General features: G+C 43.6%; 1 protein-coding gene across 1 annotated transcript in view; it reads left to right on the top strand.

The window, feature by feature from the left end:
- Positions 1 to 12,301: 12,301 nt before the first annotated feature.
- GJB7 (gap junction protein beta 7) overlaps positions 12,302 to 20,202 on the top strand; it is a 34,841-nt gene continuing 26,940 nt past the window's right edge. Inside the window, exon 1 of the mRNA XM_075747652.1 lies at positions 12,302 to 12,644. The gene's annotated coding sequence lies outside the window, so the exon portion shown is untranslated. The remainder of the gene's footprint in view (positions 12,645 to 20,202) is intronic.

Raw genomic sequence — 20,202 nt, 5'->3', positions numbered from 1 at the left:
CCGCACCTCTCACACCTCGCCAAGGAAGAGGTGACAGGCGTTTTCCTCCTCCTGCCTGCCTCCTATTGCCCGCTGGGGCTGCCACTTCTCTCCTCGTCCTCCCTCACCAATGGGGTGGACCTCTGCTTCTCCTTGGAGGGAGCCAACAGCTGGGTCTCTGTGGTAGCCTCTGCTTCAGCCGCCATGTCCATTTGCACGTGCTTGGATGCAGAGGCCGGCTTGCCCCCATGAGGCTGCTGGAGGAAGGCCTGGTAGGCATAGGCCAAGCCCTAGGACAGCGCCAGGAGCTGCTGTCTCCTCTCGGCATAGATGAGACAACCGGCCTTCAGGTTCTCCGCCACCTCATCAGACCTCCGTGCCTCTTCAGGCATGAATTCGCATGCTGTCAGGCTGAAAACCGCCACAGGCACCTGCCCAAGCGCTCCCACATCCCTTCCCACCCAGGAATGGGCTGCCCTGGGCACATCCCTCAGCCTCACCCCCAACCGGGGGTTCCTCGGAGGCACTGCTGAGGCCTGAACTGGGACCGCTGGGTTGAGGGTCCGGGGTGGTGGCAGTGGGTGGTGGGCAGTGGAGGGCTGCAGGGACATTGTTGTTACCCCCACCAGCAGTGGCCAGCTTCAAAACCAGGCTGACAGCATGCAGCAGTATGAGCGTTTCCATTGCACAGAGATGCTTGAGAAACCGGGGGTCCATTGCAGGGCGGCTGGGAAGACCTGTCTGCTGGCGAGAAAAGGAGGAAGGTGCAATTGATGATTGCCTCCATGAGATGGTCCCCAGAGCGGTGGGACAGCAGTGCTGCAGGGGCCACATGCCAGGCTCAAGGCCACTTTTATCATAAGTCCCACTGGGCAGAACACAGCAAACAGCAAAGGCTGAAAGCAGCCATTAGCAACCTCTGCCAAGTAACCACCATGCAGCTATGAATTCAGTCTAGCATGCTTCGATCAAATCTGTTGTTACCTCAACTCTCTCCTCAAGCCCCACGTTGGGCACCAAAAAGGACCGTGCTGGGTTGATCCCAGCCACCAGCGAAGCACCCACACAGCTGTTTGCTCACTCCCAACCTCTGCAGTGGGGCTAGGGAGAAGATAGGAAGAGCAAAAGCCAGAAAACTTGTGAGTTGAGATATAGACAGTTTAAAAAGTAAAAAACCCTAACCAATCCAAAGGCAATCACTCACCAGCTCCCACAAGCAGATGGATGCCCAGTCTCTCAGCAATGGTCACCTTGGAAGACAAAATGCCTGAAGCCAAAGCCCTGCCTCTTCTTCCTCTACCTTAGCTTTGGTAGATGAGTATGGTGTTACATGGCAGGGACTATCCCGCTGACCAGTTCAGGGCAGCTGTCCCAGCTCTGTCCGCTCCCAGCTTCTTGCCTGCCCCTGCCCTAGTTGCTTGAGGGGGCAGAGTGGGAAAAAGAAAACCTTTAGGCTGTGCAAGCAGATAGCCAAAACACCCGTGTTTTAGCCACAAAGCCAAAGCACAGCATCACAGGGGCTGCTGTGAAGAAAGTTAACTCCGTCCCAGCTGGACCTGGGGCAGATAAATACATATACACCTATAAATGCATACGATACATAGATATATGCACTTATATATGTATACACAAAATGTGTGTGCATGGCACACAGTGCTGGTGGCACAGAAGAGGCAACTTCCCTCTGCAACTCGAGCAAGAGAGCCAAGCTTGCTCTCAAGGTTACAGCCTGCAAGCAGCAGCCCAGTGAGTCCCAAAGTTCATCCTCCACTCTTGCACACACCAGTGAGCATGCCGTGGGATGATAGCAATGCCTTGCTCTAACTAGTTCGGTTAGTCAATACTCAATTAATTCAAGCTTTTCCATGTCAGATAGAGGAAAGAGTAACAGCACATTAATTAAATTTAAAAGCCGTGTCCCTAAAAGGCAATCAAGTAAGCTCAAAAGGCACAGGGAATGCAGGGAAAAGAGCTGACAAGCTACACCAGTTTTCAGCTGATTTAATTTTTTTCCCTTTGGTTTAAGGTGTCAGATGGAGAGCACTCTGCTGAGAATTGTGATGAGATTGAGATCGTAATTTTTTTCCTCTGTGACCAAGATGATACTCGGCTACCTGGCAAGTAGCTGCAGGATTACATCCACAGTCTCAGTGTGTGTACAAAGATACAGTGCAATGAGTCCCAGCATCACTTGGGGAAGGTCTGTGAGCTGGCATCAAAATAATCCTGCAAAGGACATTGTAAAGTCTTAGGTTTCATTCTAGTAGCACAGCTCCATGGGGCTTCTTAATATGTCTTCTGCATTCTCATTTTAAAAAATCAATACCCTTAAGTTCAGTAATTATAGCAAGACATTTATCAAGACAACAAAAATCTACAGTACCACTTTTTCCACACACTGCAGGATGAGAAGCTTTCAGGGCCCTTCCTGGAGCAGAAGTGCCTTGCTATTAGTGAGCTGAGGGTCACAGAGATTCCCCTCTGTGCTTCCCGATAAATCACACAAGAACCAGCTCTTCTGCAGTTGCAGGTGGGGAGGAGCGAGGGGGGAAGAACAATATAGTTCTGGGGATTGAAAGAAAAAAGAGACGGTACCACTACCAGGTTTGTCTCTACAAAAGCAAATTTCAAAAGTCAGTGATAAAACTTGGTGCTCAAAGCAGTGGCGGTAACACTTTCTCCTGAAAAGATTATCAGCTAAAAGCGGATTGTTTTACTGAATTTAATCAAACGCTACCTGCAGTAGAGATGACGGTGGAATTTGCAGTTTTGCAGCTGCAGAAAGCCAGTTCCTGTCCCGTAACAGTCAGAGGCTATGGCTAACACATTCACAGGCTTACACAAATACTTTCAGAGAGAGCAGGAAGCATAGGTAGGATTTTTCCAGGTTTTTAGTATGTATGCAGAGCCTGTGTAAGTGTGCAGTTTTGGCTTGACAATTTAAAGACTTTTTAAAGACAATTTAAAGACTATTTCAATAAATTCGCTTTTCTTCTGGTGCCTGTGTCTGCGTCTACATCTGCAAGTAGCGCAACTGCAAGTGCTCTCCCCTGGCATCCTGACCTTTATTTCCCATAACCCTGCTCAGGCGATAACCACCAGTGGTTCTCTCTTACAAGTGAAGTGCATGACTCCATCCACAACAGCAACCTCTGCAGAGCAAAGCAGTTGGTGCCGAGGACTGGACAGCCACACCATACGTGCTTCAGTTACTTCAGACTAGCTTTAGTCTGGTCCCAGTGACTGGTGGTATGTTTGTGGCTGGAGTGCATTAGGGGCACTCCCAGAGCACACCTTCACGTGTAATTTCACTCGAAAGATTCACATGCTCAAAGCCTGCTCTACTATGCAAACCAAAGCACAGCAGGTGAGGACTATCAAGAGATTCTCTCTGTAAGCACACACTTGATCCTAAATTAAAAAAGAACACATGCCCTAACACTTTTCCCCCCCCAATACTCACAGTCATGATAGTTTGCTTGACTATTTCCTGGAGGAATAGTAAGATATAAGAACATGTTACTTCAATTGAAATAACTGACATTCTTTGATAAACCCAATTTTGCTGTTGTCAGTAGGACACCTGCAAGCCAAAGAGCACTTGATTCAGAAGCCAAAACATCTGGAATAAATATGAGTGACTATATCACAGTGTTACTGCATTCCTTTTGCAAAAGCTTACATTATACTGAATTTCTGAAAAGTCACCAGTGCTAGCTCACACCCATAAATCCCAGCAGGATACGTCCAACTGCCTATATACACTTTTAGGCTGCAGGCTGGAAGGAAAGAACAATATATTTCCAGCTTAGCTTATTGAGATTGTAAATTCTTTTATTGTTTTACATATTTCAGTAGTATTAACCTGAATTTCAGATAGTACTAGAATGAAAAAGTTATAAACTGCCAGCAGCATTCTTACTACAGAAAGTAAAGGAAGGAAGGAAGGAAGGAAAGGAAGACAGCCAATTATATATTTTCCAAAGAAAAACATGATTTCAGGGAAGGTTCGCAGTCTATATTAGACCACAAAAATTAATTTAACTTGTTGGTAAGCTACTGAAGTGTTTTGGTTGCGGAACACCATTTCATGACAAAAGTTGGATTTCTGCCCTAGAATTAGTATGAACTTTAGGTTTTAAACACAGTTCCTGGAAATGGAGGACTGATTTATCCAGTGTTCTTGTAAGTAGCATTAAAGACCCTTCTTACTCCCTCCTCGCAAATAATACACAGCTGCTCAGAAACTGTCACTGTAACCTGAAAGACAGACAAACTCTTCCCTCTAGCGGTGTGTCCGAACCATTGGCTGACACTGATACGCAGTAAAAAGATTCTTCTTGGCTTCATGATATAAGGATGGAATTTACATATTAGTTTGAAAAGTCATTAAAAACAACATGGCAGTTTTTGAATTGCTATAAAGGTTGAAACCCTAATGCTTTCTTCAAGGGAAAGCATATCACATATTTGATGAGCCTGCTATCACATTAGATTGGCTATCACATTTAGGAAGTTGCCTCTTTGTCCAGCTATATCCAGAAGACAAGATTTACTCCATCGGTTGCTCAAGCCTGGGCACATCCCCTCATTTTGCCAGTGTGGGGACAAAGTTGCAGCTGGGTGCTCTTACATCGCAGAGCTGAAGGGGAAACAACCTAGAAGCAGCTATGTGACTCAGCATGCGAATTTAGAGCACAGCTGGAGCGCTTGGCAGTCACATTAGGCGAACGGAGAGCTTGCACCCCAGAAGATAAGACTGCCAGGATGGCAAAAATGCATTGCCTTCTGAAGCTTCACCCACTGCCCTGTACCCTGTGGAGAGGCTAGGCTGAGGAGGAGTCTGTCTGAGCTCCACTAACACAGTCATGTTCACCAAGGGATTCTGCAATGACATCCTCCAGTCATTCTCACTCATTGCTCATCTGAAAGAGATACTAATCAAGTTGACCTTCCAGCTCAGTTAGCCTCTCTCTGTGCTCAGACCTCCTCTGACTGGGTGGCCTGCTAGTGAGTGAGCACCAGCCCTCTGACCTGAAGGTCTCCTGCTGTCATAAACAATGCAAGGCACCAGTTAAAGCTCTTTGAAGATGATATACATAAGTGCAGGGATTTACAGCTGACAATGCGGGATCCACGCAGAAGCTGAGTTACTGTCCCTTTCTTCATCTTTGAAGTTACAACATAAGCTGTGCGATGCAGGTTTTTGTTTGCTACATTTCAGAGTCCTGAAACTACCTTGCATCGTGATGCAGAAACTAACATTCGCTTGATTACACTTGGTTCTACCACAGAAGCAGTGCAAGGAAAGTCTGTATTCACACAAGAATGAAAAGCCTGTCTCTTTTAAGAGGGAAATACACTCAAACTATCTGGCTTTTGCTATTTCCAAAGAGTCACACACAAGTCTCACAGTCAGAAACCTACATTGTGAGGGCAGATGTGTCATGCCACTTTCTTTAGTCTGTCTGTTAGTTCACAACAAAACTGATTTTCGAAGCTGAAAATATTTTGGTGCAAGAATTTTTATTCTTTCTTCCTCCTCAAGCCTGCACATCAGCAATTGGAGGCGTCTGTGCTTGTGCAATCTTGCTCGGAGCACCACTGTGGTGCCAGCCAACGGTGCTGACCGGCTCAGGTTTAAGGACACATTCACACAAGAGTGTGCAGCACTATTTTAAGTTTCCAGTGCTCTCCTGGAGAGCTATATAAGTGGTAGGTATATAGCCATTTCAGGCTCATTGAGGCACAGCACAGGCTAAGGTAAGGGAATCCCAGATGACATCTCTAGCAATTATTTAAGGTATTGTTAAGGGTTTGAGCCTCCCTTTTAGAACACGGTAAAGGAACATTAGACTGCTCTTCTGTTTTCTTCTCCCAGCTCCATCATTCTGCTGCAGTAAAGAAGGGATGGCTGGGTATGCTAGCGCTGTGTCTCCCCCTAATTCCCAATATATCAGAATTTCACTACAATATGTGGGTACCTAGCAGGGAGCTTAGACTTACTCATTGTACAGGGAACTCAGATCAGGGAAGCTGACAGTTGTTCCCAGGATGAAAATGTCTCCGAGGCAGCCAGATTTTGCTAGACAAAGAAGTCCAGTTTGGCTTTTAACTTAGAAATAAAAAAAAAATCATTCACAGGTAACATGGCACAAAAGGTTTACCCTTCATTTGAGCATTTCTGGAAAAAAACCCCAAACTGTAGAAACCCAGTTAACAAATGCACTATTGTTAGCCTGGGTCCCTTAGCAAGCACAATGGATGCACTATATTTGCCAGGTTACAGAAAAGGGTGTGGAGCAAAATTATTTGTCCTTCAAACCTTGAGAGATCTGCCATTCGCTATACAGAGGGAGTGGAGAGATTCCGGACATATCATCAAGTGCATCAACTGGAAACTCCTGCAAAAGATGCAGCTGTATTCAGATGAATCACTTCCTAAGGCTCCTAAACAATATTAAGATTACATTTACATTGCAGTCAAAGGGATTAATAAAAATAACACAGATCAAGAGCTTTTTCCATTAATCATCCCTCTAAAAAATCCATTGAAAATCAGACCCGGGACTTATCATATACTACTTGATACACGTCAAGCAGTTGCCATATATTCCTGCTGAGTTATGTTTCAAAGGAGCTGCAGTTTGGCCAGAAGCACAGTGCTATTTCATGGGTTAGCTAGACATTAACTAGTCCTTATGTCTGTACAGATTATAATAATTCAGAAATGTTAATATTCATTTTACAGGTGTGGTGGGTTGACCCTGGCTGGGGGCCAGGTGCCCACCAAGCTGCTCTATCACTCCCCTCCTTCACTAGACAGGGGAGAAAAAGTACAACGAAAAGCTTATGGGTCGAGATAAGGACAGGCAGAGATCACTCACTAATTATCGTCACGAGCAAAACAGACTGGACTTAGAGAGGAAATTCATCTTATTTATTACTAAGCAAAACAGAGTAGAGGAATGAGAAATAAAACCAAATCTTAAAACACCTCCCCCCACCCCTCCCATCTTCCCGGGCTCAACTTCACTCCCGGCTTCAACCTCTGCCCCCCTCAGCGGCACAGGGGGACGGGGAATGGGGGTTACGGTCAGTTCATCACACGTTGTTTCTGCCGCTCCTTCATCATTCCCCTGCTCCAACATGGAGTCCCTCTCACGCGAGACAGTCCTTCACAAACTTCTCCAACTGAGTCTCTCCTACAGGCTACAGTCCTTCATGAACTGCTCCAGTGTGGGCCTCTCCCACGGGGTGCAGACCTTCAGGAGCAAACTGCTCCAGCGTGGGGTCCCCCATGGGGTCACAAGTCCTGCCAGCAAACCTGCTCTGGTGTGGGCTCCTCTCTCCATGGGGCCACAGGTCCTGCCAGGAGCCTGCTCCAGCGCGGGCTTCCCACGGGGCCACAGCCTCCTTTGGGTGCCTCCACCTGCTCTGGTGTGGGGTCCTCCACGGGCTGCAGGTGGAATCTCTACACCCCCTCATCCTCCCTCCATGGGCTGCAGGGGGACAGCCTGCTTCACCATGGTCTTCACCATGGGCTGCAGGGGGATCTCTGCTCTAGAGCCTGGAGCACCTCCTCCCCCTCCTTCTGCACTGACCTGGGTGTCTGCAGAGTTTCTTACATCTTCTCACTCCTCTCTCCGGCTGCAAAAGCTCTCCCTAACTATTTTTTTTTCCTTCTTAAATATGTTATCACAGAGGCACTGATGGGCTCAGCCTTGGCCAGCGGCGGGTCCATCTTGGAGCCGACTGGCATTGGCTCTGTCAGACACAGGGGAAGCTTCTAGCAGCTTCTCACAGAAGCCACCCCTGTAGCCCCCGCCGCTACCAAACCTTGCCATGCAAACCCAGCACAACAGGAGATGACCTTCTTGTGCAATGTTAAGATGAGGCATTGCAAAAGCCCCAAATCCCACCAGCATGCAAAAGAAAAAAAAATAAATAAAAAATTATGCAGTAATTTTCCTACGATCTGAACAAGTGTAAGAAACTATTGCTGGGCAGCACCCCACACTGATGGGATCCATCAGGAGATCCAGGACTGAGGACTTCTTCTTTCTTCTCTCAGGTCAGGTTATAGGCATTTCTAAAGTTACAGAAACACAATTATCCAGTGCGTGGATAAAGGAAAGAATCTTATAGGTGTTATACACCTCTGACTCCATTAGTGGAGAAGAAAAAATGCACTAATAATGGTAATGTGATTATTCCACAGTTTGTACATTAACTTCTCACTCAGCTCACTTTTACCCAGCTATAGACTTCTCACTGATGTACAAGGATGCTCTTCATTCATCTGTCAGAAAGGAAGGGGAGTGAATCAGACAGCGAGGGCAAGAGGATTATTATCCACGCTGCTTCAGAGTCCTCCCTGCAGTGTTTTCCCAATGTCAAGAAATGAGCTGGGAACCAAATGGATACACTTGCAGTTATGTACCAATTTGCAAATCCTTCTCCAAAATAAAATTCTGAATTTTGTTGCCCAAAAGCAATTCTATTCCCAGTGAGCCTTCTCTCCCCTAGAGCGGCTATTCAGGCTTAAGATCCTGTCAATTTGTGCTGAATACTTGGCAGAATAACTCTTTAGAGAGCTGTGCCTCTTTGTAGCTATCTTCAAAAGCAGCACTAAGGACTGGAAAAAAGTGGTATTTTAACATCATGGGATGCCTGGTAACTCTTGGAAAACCAAAAGGATTGCTGAATTAGCATTTCTTACCTTTTAGTTTAGAAATTAATTCTATGACTTTTCTACAGATACGCAGCACTGGTTAGCTGTGACTGTTTTTTTAATCTGGCATGTCAGCTCATCTTGATAATAGAAGTGAAAACAATATTTAGATAGAAAACATCCTGAGAAGATAGAAAACCAATTTATGAAACTACAAGTACAGAAAACACGTGACATTTAACCCTAGACATAAAATGGGACTGAAAAGGACTTAGAGATGGTCATTAAGTCCATCTTGCTGAAACGAGGACAGGATTACTGTTCCTTGGCATGCACAAACATTTGAGAAAGACAGATAGGTTTGCTTTGAATCAAACGCATGTCTTGTAAGAAATTTTGAAAGTCCTTTGCTAGGACATGTTACCATGCTGACTCCCTCTGACCTCCCATTCAGTTCCTTCCCATGACAAGGAGACAACTGAAGTGAAACTGGAGATTTCTTCAAGTCTTTATCAAGGTGTAAGCTGGAGGCCATACAGATGTACAGACTGACCCCACTGTACAACCACAGCACAGAGCTCAAGAGGTTTTGAGGAGAGGATGCCTATCCTTTGCAGTTTTGAGGCAGTTAGAAACAGGTCTACTGGCAGGTCACTTTGAGCACAGGAAGTCTTAATGGCAGATTAGAAGAGTTTTAAATGTTTATAGATATATAAGACAAATGCTGTCATGTGCCACAGGAAGACATTGCTTTACTGAGAAATATAATGTGAAGCAACAGCTTCCAAAAAGTCCTTATTCTGGGCAGCTCTTTCCAGTTGGTCATTTGCAACATCTAGCACTACTTGGAAAAAACAAAAAGAAAATCTCTACGTTCGCATTGAGTTCTTGCTGCCAAAGCTGTCCCAGTTGCTTCCTCTGGCATCTCTTTAGTAACAGCTCCATGTAGAGATATTAGGATGCAAAAGACATGACCATCAACCATGAGCATGACCTGCTCCTTTGTAGTGTCAGAGGTAGTCATCATTTCAAGAGAGTCACCAGGCAATGCCACAGCCCCCTTGTCCTGAAGCAGACCACTCTTCTACACAACCACGCTGTTTCTTTGTCAACATTAAGTCTCATTTTAATCAGAATTTCTTCTAGAGATATCTGTAGTGGTGCCTAGGAGGAAGATTATTAATAAGTTACATACATCTTGACATGCACATATGGATGCCTGCACATGAGGGAGGTAGCATGCTTAATAGCTGTCTTGGTCTGAAGCATCAACCAAGAAGAGCAGAGAGCTGCAAGAAATATATTTAAGCCCAGAGCAGCCTAACTGACATCTCCCAGAGTTCCTAGCAGGTATTTAAGTGTCTTTTAACAAGGTAACTGGTTATAGTTGGCTGCATTAGAAACAAAGACTTCATATACTTGATGGGCCTCTACTGACTTCCTTATATCTTTGCAGAACTCACTCACTGGTAGGGAAATCACCTGTCATGATTTCCATTCCTGGTTTTGCCTTTCAGATTCTAGATCTTACCTTGTAGCCCAAATCTTCAGTCCAAGCCCAAGCAACAAGGAAGTCCTCTGCCCACCCAGAAGTGGACCAAGAGAAGGTTTGGCCAGTGTTTGGCCTCTCAGGAGAAGTGCCCTTGCTGTCTTCTAACCTAGGGGGAGGTCAAGAGGGAAATGAAACTCTTATTTTCACTCCTGCTGGAGCCAAGCAATCCTTTCAAGGTTGAACTGCCTATAGTTTATTCACTTTTCAGAATTCTTTTGCAAGTCTTGTGAGTCCTGAAACAACTACTTACATCCCACTCTGAGGGTGGCATTAGGACTTTCACCTACCTAGAGGACTATCCCACACCAGTGTTGCAAACTGTGGGCTCTCTGCACGTAAGAGAAGAGGTATTATAGATAATCCACTCAGATCTCTGAAGATCTGAGTTTGATTTTTTTCCTCTACTATGGAATATTAGGCTCTGCTTCAGAAGACAGTTTATGTGGTTTTTTGAGTTAAACCAAACACCATGAAACACAATATTCATGTATAAAAAAAAAAGCATCTCACAATAGTTTCTGTTCCAATCTGATTTTCTTTGACTAGCTGAACCCTCGTGTTGTTCCATTTGAAAACTGAACAGGATTATCTCACTGAAACAAATTTTGAACCAGCTAACCATAAAGCATAATGCTCTCTGTTTGACCAAGTTTCTTTACACTACTCTTTGTGGTTAATTCTAGCTTAATACATGTGCAACTTCATGCTATTTCAATCTTAAGCCCCCCAATAATGGACAAAGGATACTTGTTCTTAGAAATAATTAAGCTGGGTCATCTGGGTGATGATCTGGGTGTGATCAGCTTTGTAGGACAGACAAGGAAGTTCTTGTTTTGCTTTTCTTCTGTGGCTTTAGTTAGTTTTCTGTAGGCTTTATCTCTAGTCTGGCTTTGTTCATCTTTCTGAACTTGATTTAATTCTCTCCACTTGTGTGTCACCATATTGCTGATGTTTAAGCAGTAGTGATCTTGAAATGCCACTCCAGCTCAATTTCATGTGGTTTCTCTATTCTTAAGTGAGTATAGTTCCTTTAGTCTCTCAATTATCAACTTAATCTGATTGTAATATTCTTGTTTTATAGCATTTGAAGGACTGAGTCATTTGTGTTAATAAAAGACACATCACATTAGCTGTCTTTAAGCTTGCACACACCAGGCTGAGAACTTCCAGAGATTTTAAATACAGCTTCATTGGAAGCTATAATCTAAAGACAATTTAGGACTTACTTAAACATAACTGTGAAACTTCAGGTTACACAACCTCTTTTCAAAGTTCAATTAGGGATAGAATTAATTTAAAAAGTAAGTGGTCTCTAGGCTGAGGTTTAAAAGACAACACACATTAAGTATTGACAAGAGCATATTTCACAAAGACAGAACTCGGGATTGAGCTTTGACCTACACAATCAAAGCAGTAACTTACAGATTTGTAAAAATGGATGCTTTGAGCAGAGCAATGATTTTCATGCCAGTTCCAAGCCTGGTGGCTGCACTTGACACAATTCTTTATTTCACAAGACCTTCAACCTCTCCAGCCAGCTCTACTGCTTTGCAAAAGAACATCCGCTTTTACTTCACACTGAAGAATATCCTCTTCCTCCTAGAGTAAAAATTTTTGAAGGAAGTCCACACTGGCATTAAAGCTTATTTCTAAGCTTTGCAGACAATCCTGAATACACAAACTGCTCTCAAAAGTAGCTGTGAAACTCTAGAAGGATGTTTTGCTGAAAGACCACTGGTTGTTTCTTTGACCTCTTGCTTACACTGGAGACTTCACAGCATTCTAGATAATGGATATCTAAATGGGTAAATAAATATAGAATATAAAAAGAAAGTATGTATGTTTACAGCGTGCTAAGATCTGTATCGTCTCTATATCAGACTTCTAGAAGTGCCTGAAAAACACTCAAAATGTAAAACTTTCCCAAAAGCTTGAGTTAATAATTACATATCAACGGGAATATCTGGCAGTAAACCTGTTTATGTCCCAGTCAAGTAGAACCTACTCAAGCCACACCTTAAAATATGAGCAGCAGATCAAACATTTACACAATACCAGACTGGAATGTTATTATGCTCAGGGCAGAGCATGAAACAGCCTCTTGCTTCGTTCCTGCATCGCATCCCCTACTTCTAATGAAGATGGATATTCCTAGCACCCGCATCTGTGGTTATCTGTGGGGTTAGGCACTCATCGGACTACTTCACTTGTAAAAAAATAGCCTACCCTGGTAACTCAGAGTAGCCTTGCAATGAGCTGCAGAAGGGGCTCCTGACCAGCACGTTAAGGAAAAAGCTGTTTCCAGGTCCCATGGAAGACATGGGACTAGCTAGAGGCCTGCAGCTAAAGGAAAGATGCTTCCCTCTTATCTGTACTGACAGTAGCAGAGTGAATATTTCCACCATTTGGAGCCAAGAAGAGAAGAATAAAATACAACAGGTAAGAAAAATGGGCTATGCATACAGCTTTGGGGGTGTGTGTGATGGTGAAATAAAGCTAAAAGATGACTGTATATGCATATTGTAATTCCTCAAAGATGCTAGTTTGCCAGCTTTCACACATTTCTGTGCTGGTTCTGGTTTCCTTGACTCTGGCTCCAGTAGATCAGTCAAAACCATTGAAATACTTTAAAAAAAAATGTTGTGGTGCCTCCCCTCTGCATACATACTGTGTGTGCACATACAGCGACACCGCACGACAGTCACTTCTGGGGGGAGGGAGGAAGAAACTGCTGTCAAATATTGTTCAGAAGTTCCCGCCTCCCACATACATTCAAGAAGGTGGCTCTTAAACTGTTGTCAATCCTTTTGACGATCTCGGCAGACTCACCACTTCTCTGGTGCACACACATCAGATTCATTAAGATAGCTTGCAAGGAAAGGGGAAAGGTGAAGTTTTGCTAGCCTCAGTAAAAAGTCACACTGATACCAGATGACATGCAGCTTTTCCAGCACGTTACAGTTAGTATCATGCCTGCAAGACTTTTTACAGAAAGAACAATTCCAACTTTTAAAAGATAATTCACTAGAAGGTGCTGTAAGAGCATTAGGGCCAGGAGCCGTGGAAGGAGATCTGCAGCAGCACTGGGAGCCTTGTGCAAATCTGCACAGCATGTTTGAACTCAGACACTCCTTAATGCCATAAATTGGATTTACCAAAACACTTTGTGTCCAAGAGGAAAGAGGCCTGACAGTAACATATCGAGAACCAAGAAAAAGCCACCACCTGACCCTAGTTGCCATTCTCCCTTGTGGGGTTCTTGCTGTTCCCCTGGGCTTTAGACAATAACGTACTTCTCAGGTTTTCCAGTCTGCTTCCTGTGCCAGCATTTGTATAAGAACAGATCAGTAAATTGCAGAAGCACAGATCTTTTTGTCCTAAGTAAGGCTGCAAGACAATTCAAATAAGATGTATACTGATTTTATGCTCAGGACTACAGTATCCAACAGCCATTTTTTGAACTAGAGGAAAAGGAAGAGATGCACTTTTAGTGTTCTCAAAGGAAAAATAATTTTAGTAAAAAAAAAAAAAGCAAGGAGCAGGGACTTTAGAAACTTATAGGGCTTATAGAGTTGAACCCATATTATTCACTTCCAAATGAGCTCAGTTCTTGCAAGGAGTCTTTCAACACCATGAATGGAATGTCCTCTTCCACTGCCAGACTTTCAAGACACACTCCAAGTCACTCAACTTATTGCTGCTTAGATAGAACCAAGCACAGGAACGGACAAAGCTAAGGATTTCAGGCTTTTACAGTATTAGAAGCATTTTGTTCACAAGGATCTTTCAACAGTGCATGTTCCAACATCTTAACCTTGGATTTAAAGCTACAAAGACTGGGGGCACGTATTGAAAGAGCTCTGCTGGTGTGTGTAGAGAATCCCAGGTTATTTTCCTTCTGAATGGAATAAAAGAAAATTTTGCTGTCTTCTTGGCAGCTTCCCAAGAATCCTCTGGCGAGATCATAGTGGTCCCGCGTCATCCTATGAAAGGAATCCAACTCCTCATTGTCCTCGGTGAAAGCCCTGCAGAGGATGGTCTCTGCAGAACTCAGTTCAGAATTGGCAAGCCTGAAAGAGCATGTGTCAGCTTGCACAGCATAGACACAGATCAAGGTCTCAGTCACATGGGTGCATCTCTAATTGACCAGTAATAATGTCAGTGAATTACAGTTCATGTCCCACATGCAGCAGTCGGGGTGGCTGGCGGTTTCTGTAACATTGCAAGGTTTCCAGCAAAGTCAGCCAGCAACTCTCCAGTACCCTGCCAATACAGCCCTTTCTGGCAAGAGAATTAAAAGAATAAGAACTTTTCCTTGGCAGTAAAGTTAGTAATTCCAAGCTTTCACTTACAAAGCTCAAGTTACTGAACTGAACCCAGTATTACAGCCTTATCCGAGTCATGCTTTGAAACACAGTTTCTTTCACATGGTTTGTGAGATGGCATGGGAAGTTTCTGCTCTTGGCTACAGCAATCAGTTTCATCTAATGTGGTTTGTAACAGAATAAAGGAACAGTCCATTTTGTGGTGGAGATCAGTTTTCTCTCATTAACAAATAAACTATTCCAAACCATTTAGGAGTCTTTATCCAGGAGAGGTCAGCAAGTCCTGTATAGAGCACTATCTGTTTAATAACCAAGAGATGGATATTACTGAATGTATATATATATTCTTGAATGTTACCCAGTTTCCATCCTCAGCTATCCATAGACAAATGAGTATTTATATTTAATCAGTCCCTAAATAGAATGGGTAACTAATACAAGCTGGTTACAAGAATAATGGTTTAACAGCTATTTTCTGATATTGATTAACCACATTCAGAAATGGGAGATGCAGCTATTTTTCATTTCCTTGAACTGCCTCATCTTCCTCATCACAGTGATAACATCTGTTGTCTTTGCTTTCTGGTTCTTTTTCATTGGCACAAGGATGCAATGTTTGGGTTAAATATATTTATAGATGAAAGTCAGAAGACAAACACATTTACAGTTTGTTTTATTTTCTGTGGTGGAACTCAGGAGTTTCCCTGTAAAGAAACACACCTCAGGTAGTTAACTTTAAACCTAGACTTGTCCAAGTTATTACTCACAAGTGATCACTAATGTGACTTTTAGTTTCTAATGGAGAAACAAATTTTGTAAGAAAACAAAACAAAACCCACAAAACAAACCAGAGTCAATTTCAGAGGTGAAAGAGTTTAGCAAAAGCTTAACACAAACATTACAGCGGTGCCCAGCTCCTCCTCTGCATTCCCCACATAACTGATGATAATGCATTAAACATGCCAGCAAGCATTTACCTTGTTCTCTGTTGAATCAAGAGCAAAGGTCCTGTTTTATAACAAAATATCTACATATATCTGTGTTGCTTAATCTTTCAACTCTCCCCTTTTAAAGAGGAATCAGGTCCCTGATCCAGTTCACAGCACCACAGCAAATGGTTGGGCCAAAATAAAAGAGGGTGGGGAGGACAATTCTTTAATCCTATTTTCTATGGGACACTTCATCCTGTGAAAAATGCGGCCTTACTTGAAGGTAATGCTAATGTCTGTTTAGGAAGGCGATGGTACTTTTATTACCTGATTCAGAAAGTGAAGGGGCGCAGCCTGGTTTCAACATGTAGCTCCAAGTCCAGAGTAACTTTCTAGTTTTAATGAGGGAACCCTCTTTTTGCACAAATGGGGAGAGTTACCCCCAAAGAATCCTATCTTTAATGCTGCCTGGTAGCCTTGCAGTACCTTGAGGAACATTGACACTTGAACTTCAGTGCTGACCCACTTAAGGGGTGAGGTGCTCACTAGCATAGCTAAGTGTCTCAGCATCAGATTCCTATTGATATAATGGAATTACAAGAATCTTCAAGGTGAACTTTAAGGCTGACAGTCCAGGTCACTGACTTTTAAATCCACATTGAAAATCAGAACTGGGTATAAATCAGGATTATAAGCCTCATACTAAAGAGGGACTACCAGAAACATTTCAAAGATGGTTAACACCTTAGGTCAAAGTTGCTCAGACACTAGCCTCAGAGTTAAACTGCTCTCTTCCAAATCTTCATACTTGCAGTACTTGGCATGTAAGGAAAAAAAAAACCAACCAAACAACCCACAATAATCAGGAATCATTGTGGGATGCCATAGGCATCACAGGGAAGGGACTGCACCTTTTGTGGCTAGCAGCAGTAGTACCCAGAGCCCTGCAATTAATCTGGCATCAGCAGTATAAGTTCCCGAGAAGCTGTGAGACAAGACAGAATGGAGTTCAACTTTGGCCAGCAATATTCCATTTGTAGTGTGGCTTAAGTTTTCAAATAAGGCAACTGGAAGTGCCTATGCCTTTTTGAATTTTTATTAGAGGAAGGAAGAATGTAATCTTATGAGAAAAATAATAGAAAAATATGGTGCTCAGACACCTTGATGGGGTAGGATTTTTCTCTAGTCACTCAAGTTTTAGGACATAGACTGCAGCTATATAGTGGAAATGTCCAAGTATGCAAAAGAAAGGCAAGATCCAGTAATGAGTCAGCCATACTCTTAGAAGAAGGCAAACCAAAGCGCTAGAGACTGTTTTAATAAAGAACAAGACAAACTGTTGATGATCAGCTAGAAGAAAAGCCAAGATTTGGGCAGGCCATGTCACAGTTGGGGTACAGTAGTTTTATTTATCCTTCTACTTGGAGGTAGTTTACTAGCTGTTGTTAGTCAAGCTGTTTATCTAACTCTTGATTTGCTCACTGGCCCAAAGGAAGCTAAGGCGATGTGTTAACTGCTAGTCCCCATAAACTGCAATGGAGGCGGCACAGGTTCCCTCACTTCCCAGGATGTTTCTATCATTGTTGTTGGCCCATTCTTCCTACTAGGATTTGTCTTTCCCTCTGGTCACTGCCAACACACTCCCAGGTAGAAACCTCTCCTAGATATCCCCAGAACACCCATGTACTGTACCTACTAGCCAATATTAATGCCGGTTGTTCCAGTATTTGCATCTCCCAGCAGCCACTTAATGCATTTTGCGATTAGTCACTCATAATCCTCTACACAATCTGTATTTTAACTAGCAGCAAACATAACGCTGAACTGTTGTTAATTAAGGCAAAGGAAATCACATCAGTAACTTAAATCACAATTACTTGGTTTATATCTCTGTGGGTACACTACATCCATGCATAGACAGAGTGTATTCGTTCTGCAGTCTGTTGCCCATGAGGCGCTGCAGTTCTTTAATTGCCTCATAAGCACAGACAGCGTGTGCTCACACTCCAAATGCTACCGGCATCATTAGTTCCTTTCACACTTCATTTCTCCATGCCAGGCATTCAGAGATTTCACAATCTGCATATCCTCCTTTTAAGACATCACAGATCTCTTCTGCAGACCTTTGAGGGACTAACGAGCAAGATGTCTCTGGTTTATTAATTAGCTGCTTATCAGCCATACTCCACAGCTCCCTACTAGTTCAGCTGCTCAGCTACAGTAATTAGACAACCCACTTTTCAGTCTTTTATAGCACTGCCTTAGACAGAAAGTTTCACTGTTCCTGAGACTATGGTACTTTCTGGCAATTTTAGACATCTCCTGAATGACTAATAGAGAAATCCTGCTTTCTGTATTATTCACTGCAGCATTACAGCTCCCCATTCTAGGTTTTGTCTCATGCACTCTGCTGTCAATATGTGCCATCACCGGCATCCTAGCATCCAGATGTTATCTGAAAGCTTCTTTATTTGCATCATTCAGACAAACAGTCAAAAAGCATGTATTCGTGCTCTCTCTGATTCAGAGTGCACGTAAAGTGGGTAGTGTTACTTTTCATGCTGCAATCCTTCTCAAACAGGAACAAAATCAAGCCAACAAACATATGCTGTCTCTGCTTCATGCAATGAAAGGCTTGCTTGTATGCCTGAACTCCTGATTTGTAGCTCCAATGAGTTACCAATAGCTCATGTACTCACAGATTTCATTAGTTAAGTATCTGACATGCAGAAACCTACAGAATATGAAAAACAGCCTTTTTTTCAGCTTGCCAGTCATCCGTGATTAATATTGTGCAGTAAGTACAACTAGAAGGGGAAAAAAAAAATCTCTTAAATCAGGCTTAGTTAGTTACTTTACTTTCTAAAATATTTCCTTGAAATACCAAACAGTGTCCATTGCAAATGGCTCTCCAGGTCCTGTAGCAATTCTACTGCTTGCTATCTTGTCTATCCATTTATACTGCAGAGCTATTCACTTAGGCCAAGCTGTGGCTCCTTTCATCTCTACACAACCAAGCACACAGACTTCAGAGGACGCGCAGTTTCTAAGCAGAGCCAACATAACTTCACCTTGACATTTGAAAGCAGTAAACCAAAATGTTCTTCCTTTCCCAAAAGGCAATGAGAAGCAACACCAGTGTCTGACAGACTGTTATATGCTGTATATGCTGTGCATACACCTGTAAGTAAGTCCACCCCAGAGCATGCTTGCAGTATATATATATGTATTGACACAGCTGACCAGATCTTGAGCCCCTGCTGCCTGTCTCCAAACATGCCCCCAAGGCTGCAGGTCAGGAGGGGCCTGGAATGGGCACTCAGAGGGGCCCTTGGTCTTGTCTGGATGACTGAGGTACCCAGGACTAATGTTCACCACAGGGAACACTTACCTCTGTAGATAGCCACAGTTTGTATCAGTCACTGCCACTGTATCCCAAATAAAAAGGGCTAACCTCTCAAGGCAGAGTCACTTCTTTTTTTTCTGAAAAAAATGCTAACAGTAAGGCATTGCAGAAGTACATGATGATTTTCTATTATATCCTTCCCAGTGGAGAAGAACAAAAAAATCTACTTATCTATCACTGTAAGGGAACTTGAACTGTTTGTTCAAGGGGAGTTGAAGCACTTCCATCATCATCTTGGTTTTCTGACAGGCAAGATGTAGAATTGCGCCTCGTGTTGCCTCATGCAGAGACACGCGTGCGCAAACAGCATATCTGGTAATCGGTCCAGACTTTGGACGTTACCAGCAGCCCACCCTCAGACCTCACAGCCTCTCCAGTCACTGGCTTTGACCACTGAGTCCCTCAAGTAACCAAATCTCAGATGCTCTGGTCTGTCCAGTATCTTAGATTTACAGCCACTCCATCACCTACCCTATTTGTCAGCTAGCCTGTCTTGCTGTTTGCTAGTAACTACACACTGACATACATACCCATATAATATGCATTCCAGCCTCTCCAATTGCTGGCACCCTGAGCCTACACCCCCCATCATCTGTGGTCCAACTCCAGCTGCTGGCAGGTAGACCTCCAGGCATGCACATGCACACAGAGAAAGCCCTGCACCCAGGAAAAGTTAGAAATGGAGTTCAATGAGAAGACAGGACAGACTGCACTGATCAAGAGCAGGGCATGGTCAGCTATGACCAGCCCCTGTTTACATGTAACCAGACTCTTTTATCCCTTTATCCCTCATTTCCCACTCTTTTTCTTCCCCAAACTACATTGGTCCCCGTTTCCGCTCATTTGGTTCTTTCCCTAAACATCCCACAATAAGCCTTTATACAATCCCCATACAATCCCCAGATGTTCTTCCCTGCATCCCGTAAGGAGTCCCATACCTCCAGTCTGTATCTGCACTACAGAAAGCCTCTCCTGTTGACTCACGGTGATGGGTCTCACTGCCAGTCCATGGGGCTGATGCCCTCCTGGGATGCCCCGGGAGGGGCTGGATTGGAGGCTCATTCCTCTGACTGGGTTGTTGGGGTTCCCCCAGCTGCCGCTGCGTCTCTGGGCTTCATGGTGTGTGCCGAGGTGAGCCTTTAATCAGCTAACCCAACAGAGAGCATTCATCAGCTTTAAGTATTTCATGACGCAGCTGCTAGTACTTTAGATCCAGTATTTTACTCATGTAGTTTCAAAAGACATTTATGCTTAATGCACATGAAATCCACAGAGTGAGCTTCCACAATTCAGTGAGGTAAGGTTTTACAGGCATTTAGGTCAGAAATAGTGCCAGA

Source organism: Balearica regulorum, chromosome 3 (assembly GCF_011004875.1).
Source record: "Balearica regulorum gibbericeps isolate bBalReg1 chromosome 3, bBalReg1.pri, whole genome shotgun sequence".
Lineage (NCBI taxonomy): Eukaryota > Metazoa > Chordata > Aves > Gruiformes > Gruidae > Balearica > Balearica regulorum.
Note: the sequence above shows the minus strand (reverse complement) of the source record. Positions and strands in the feature narration are given on the sequence as shown.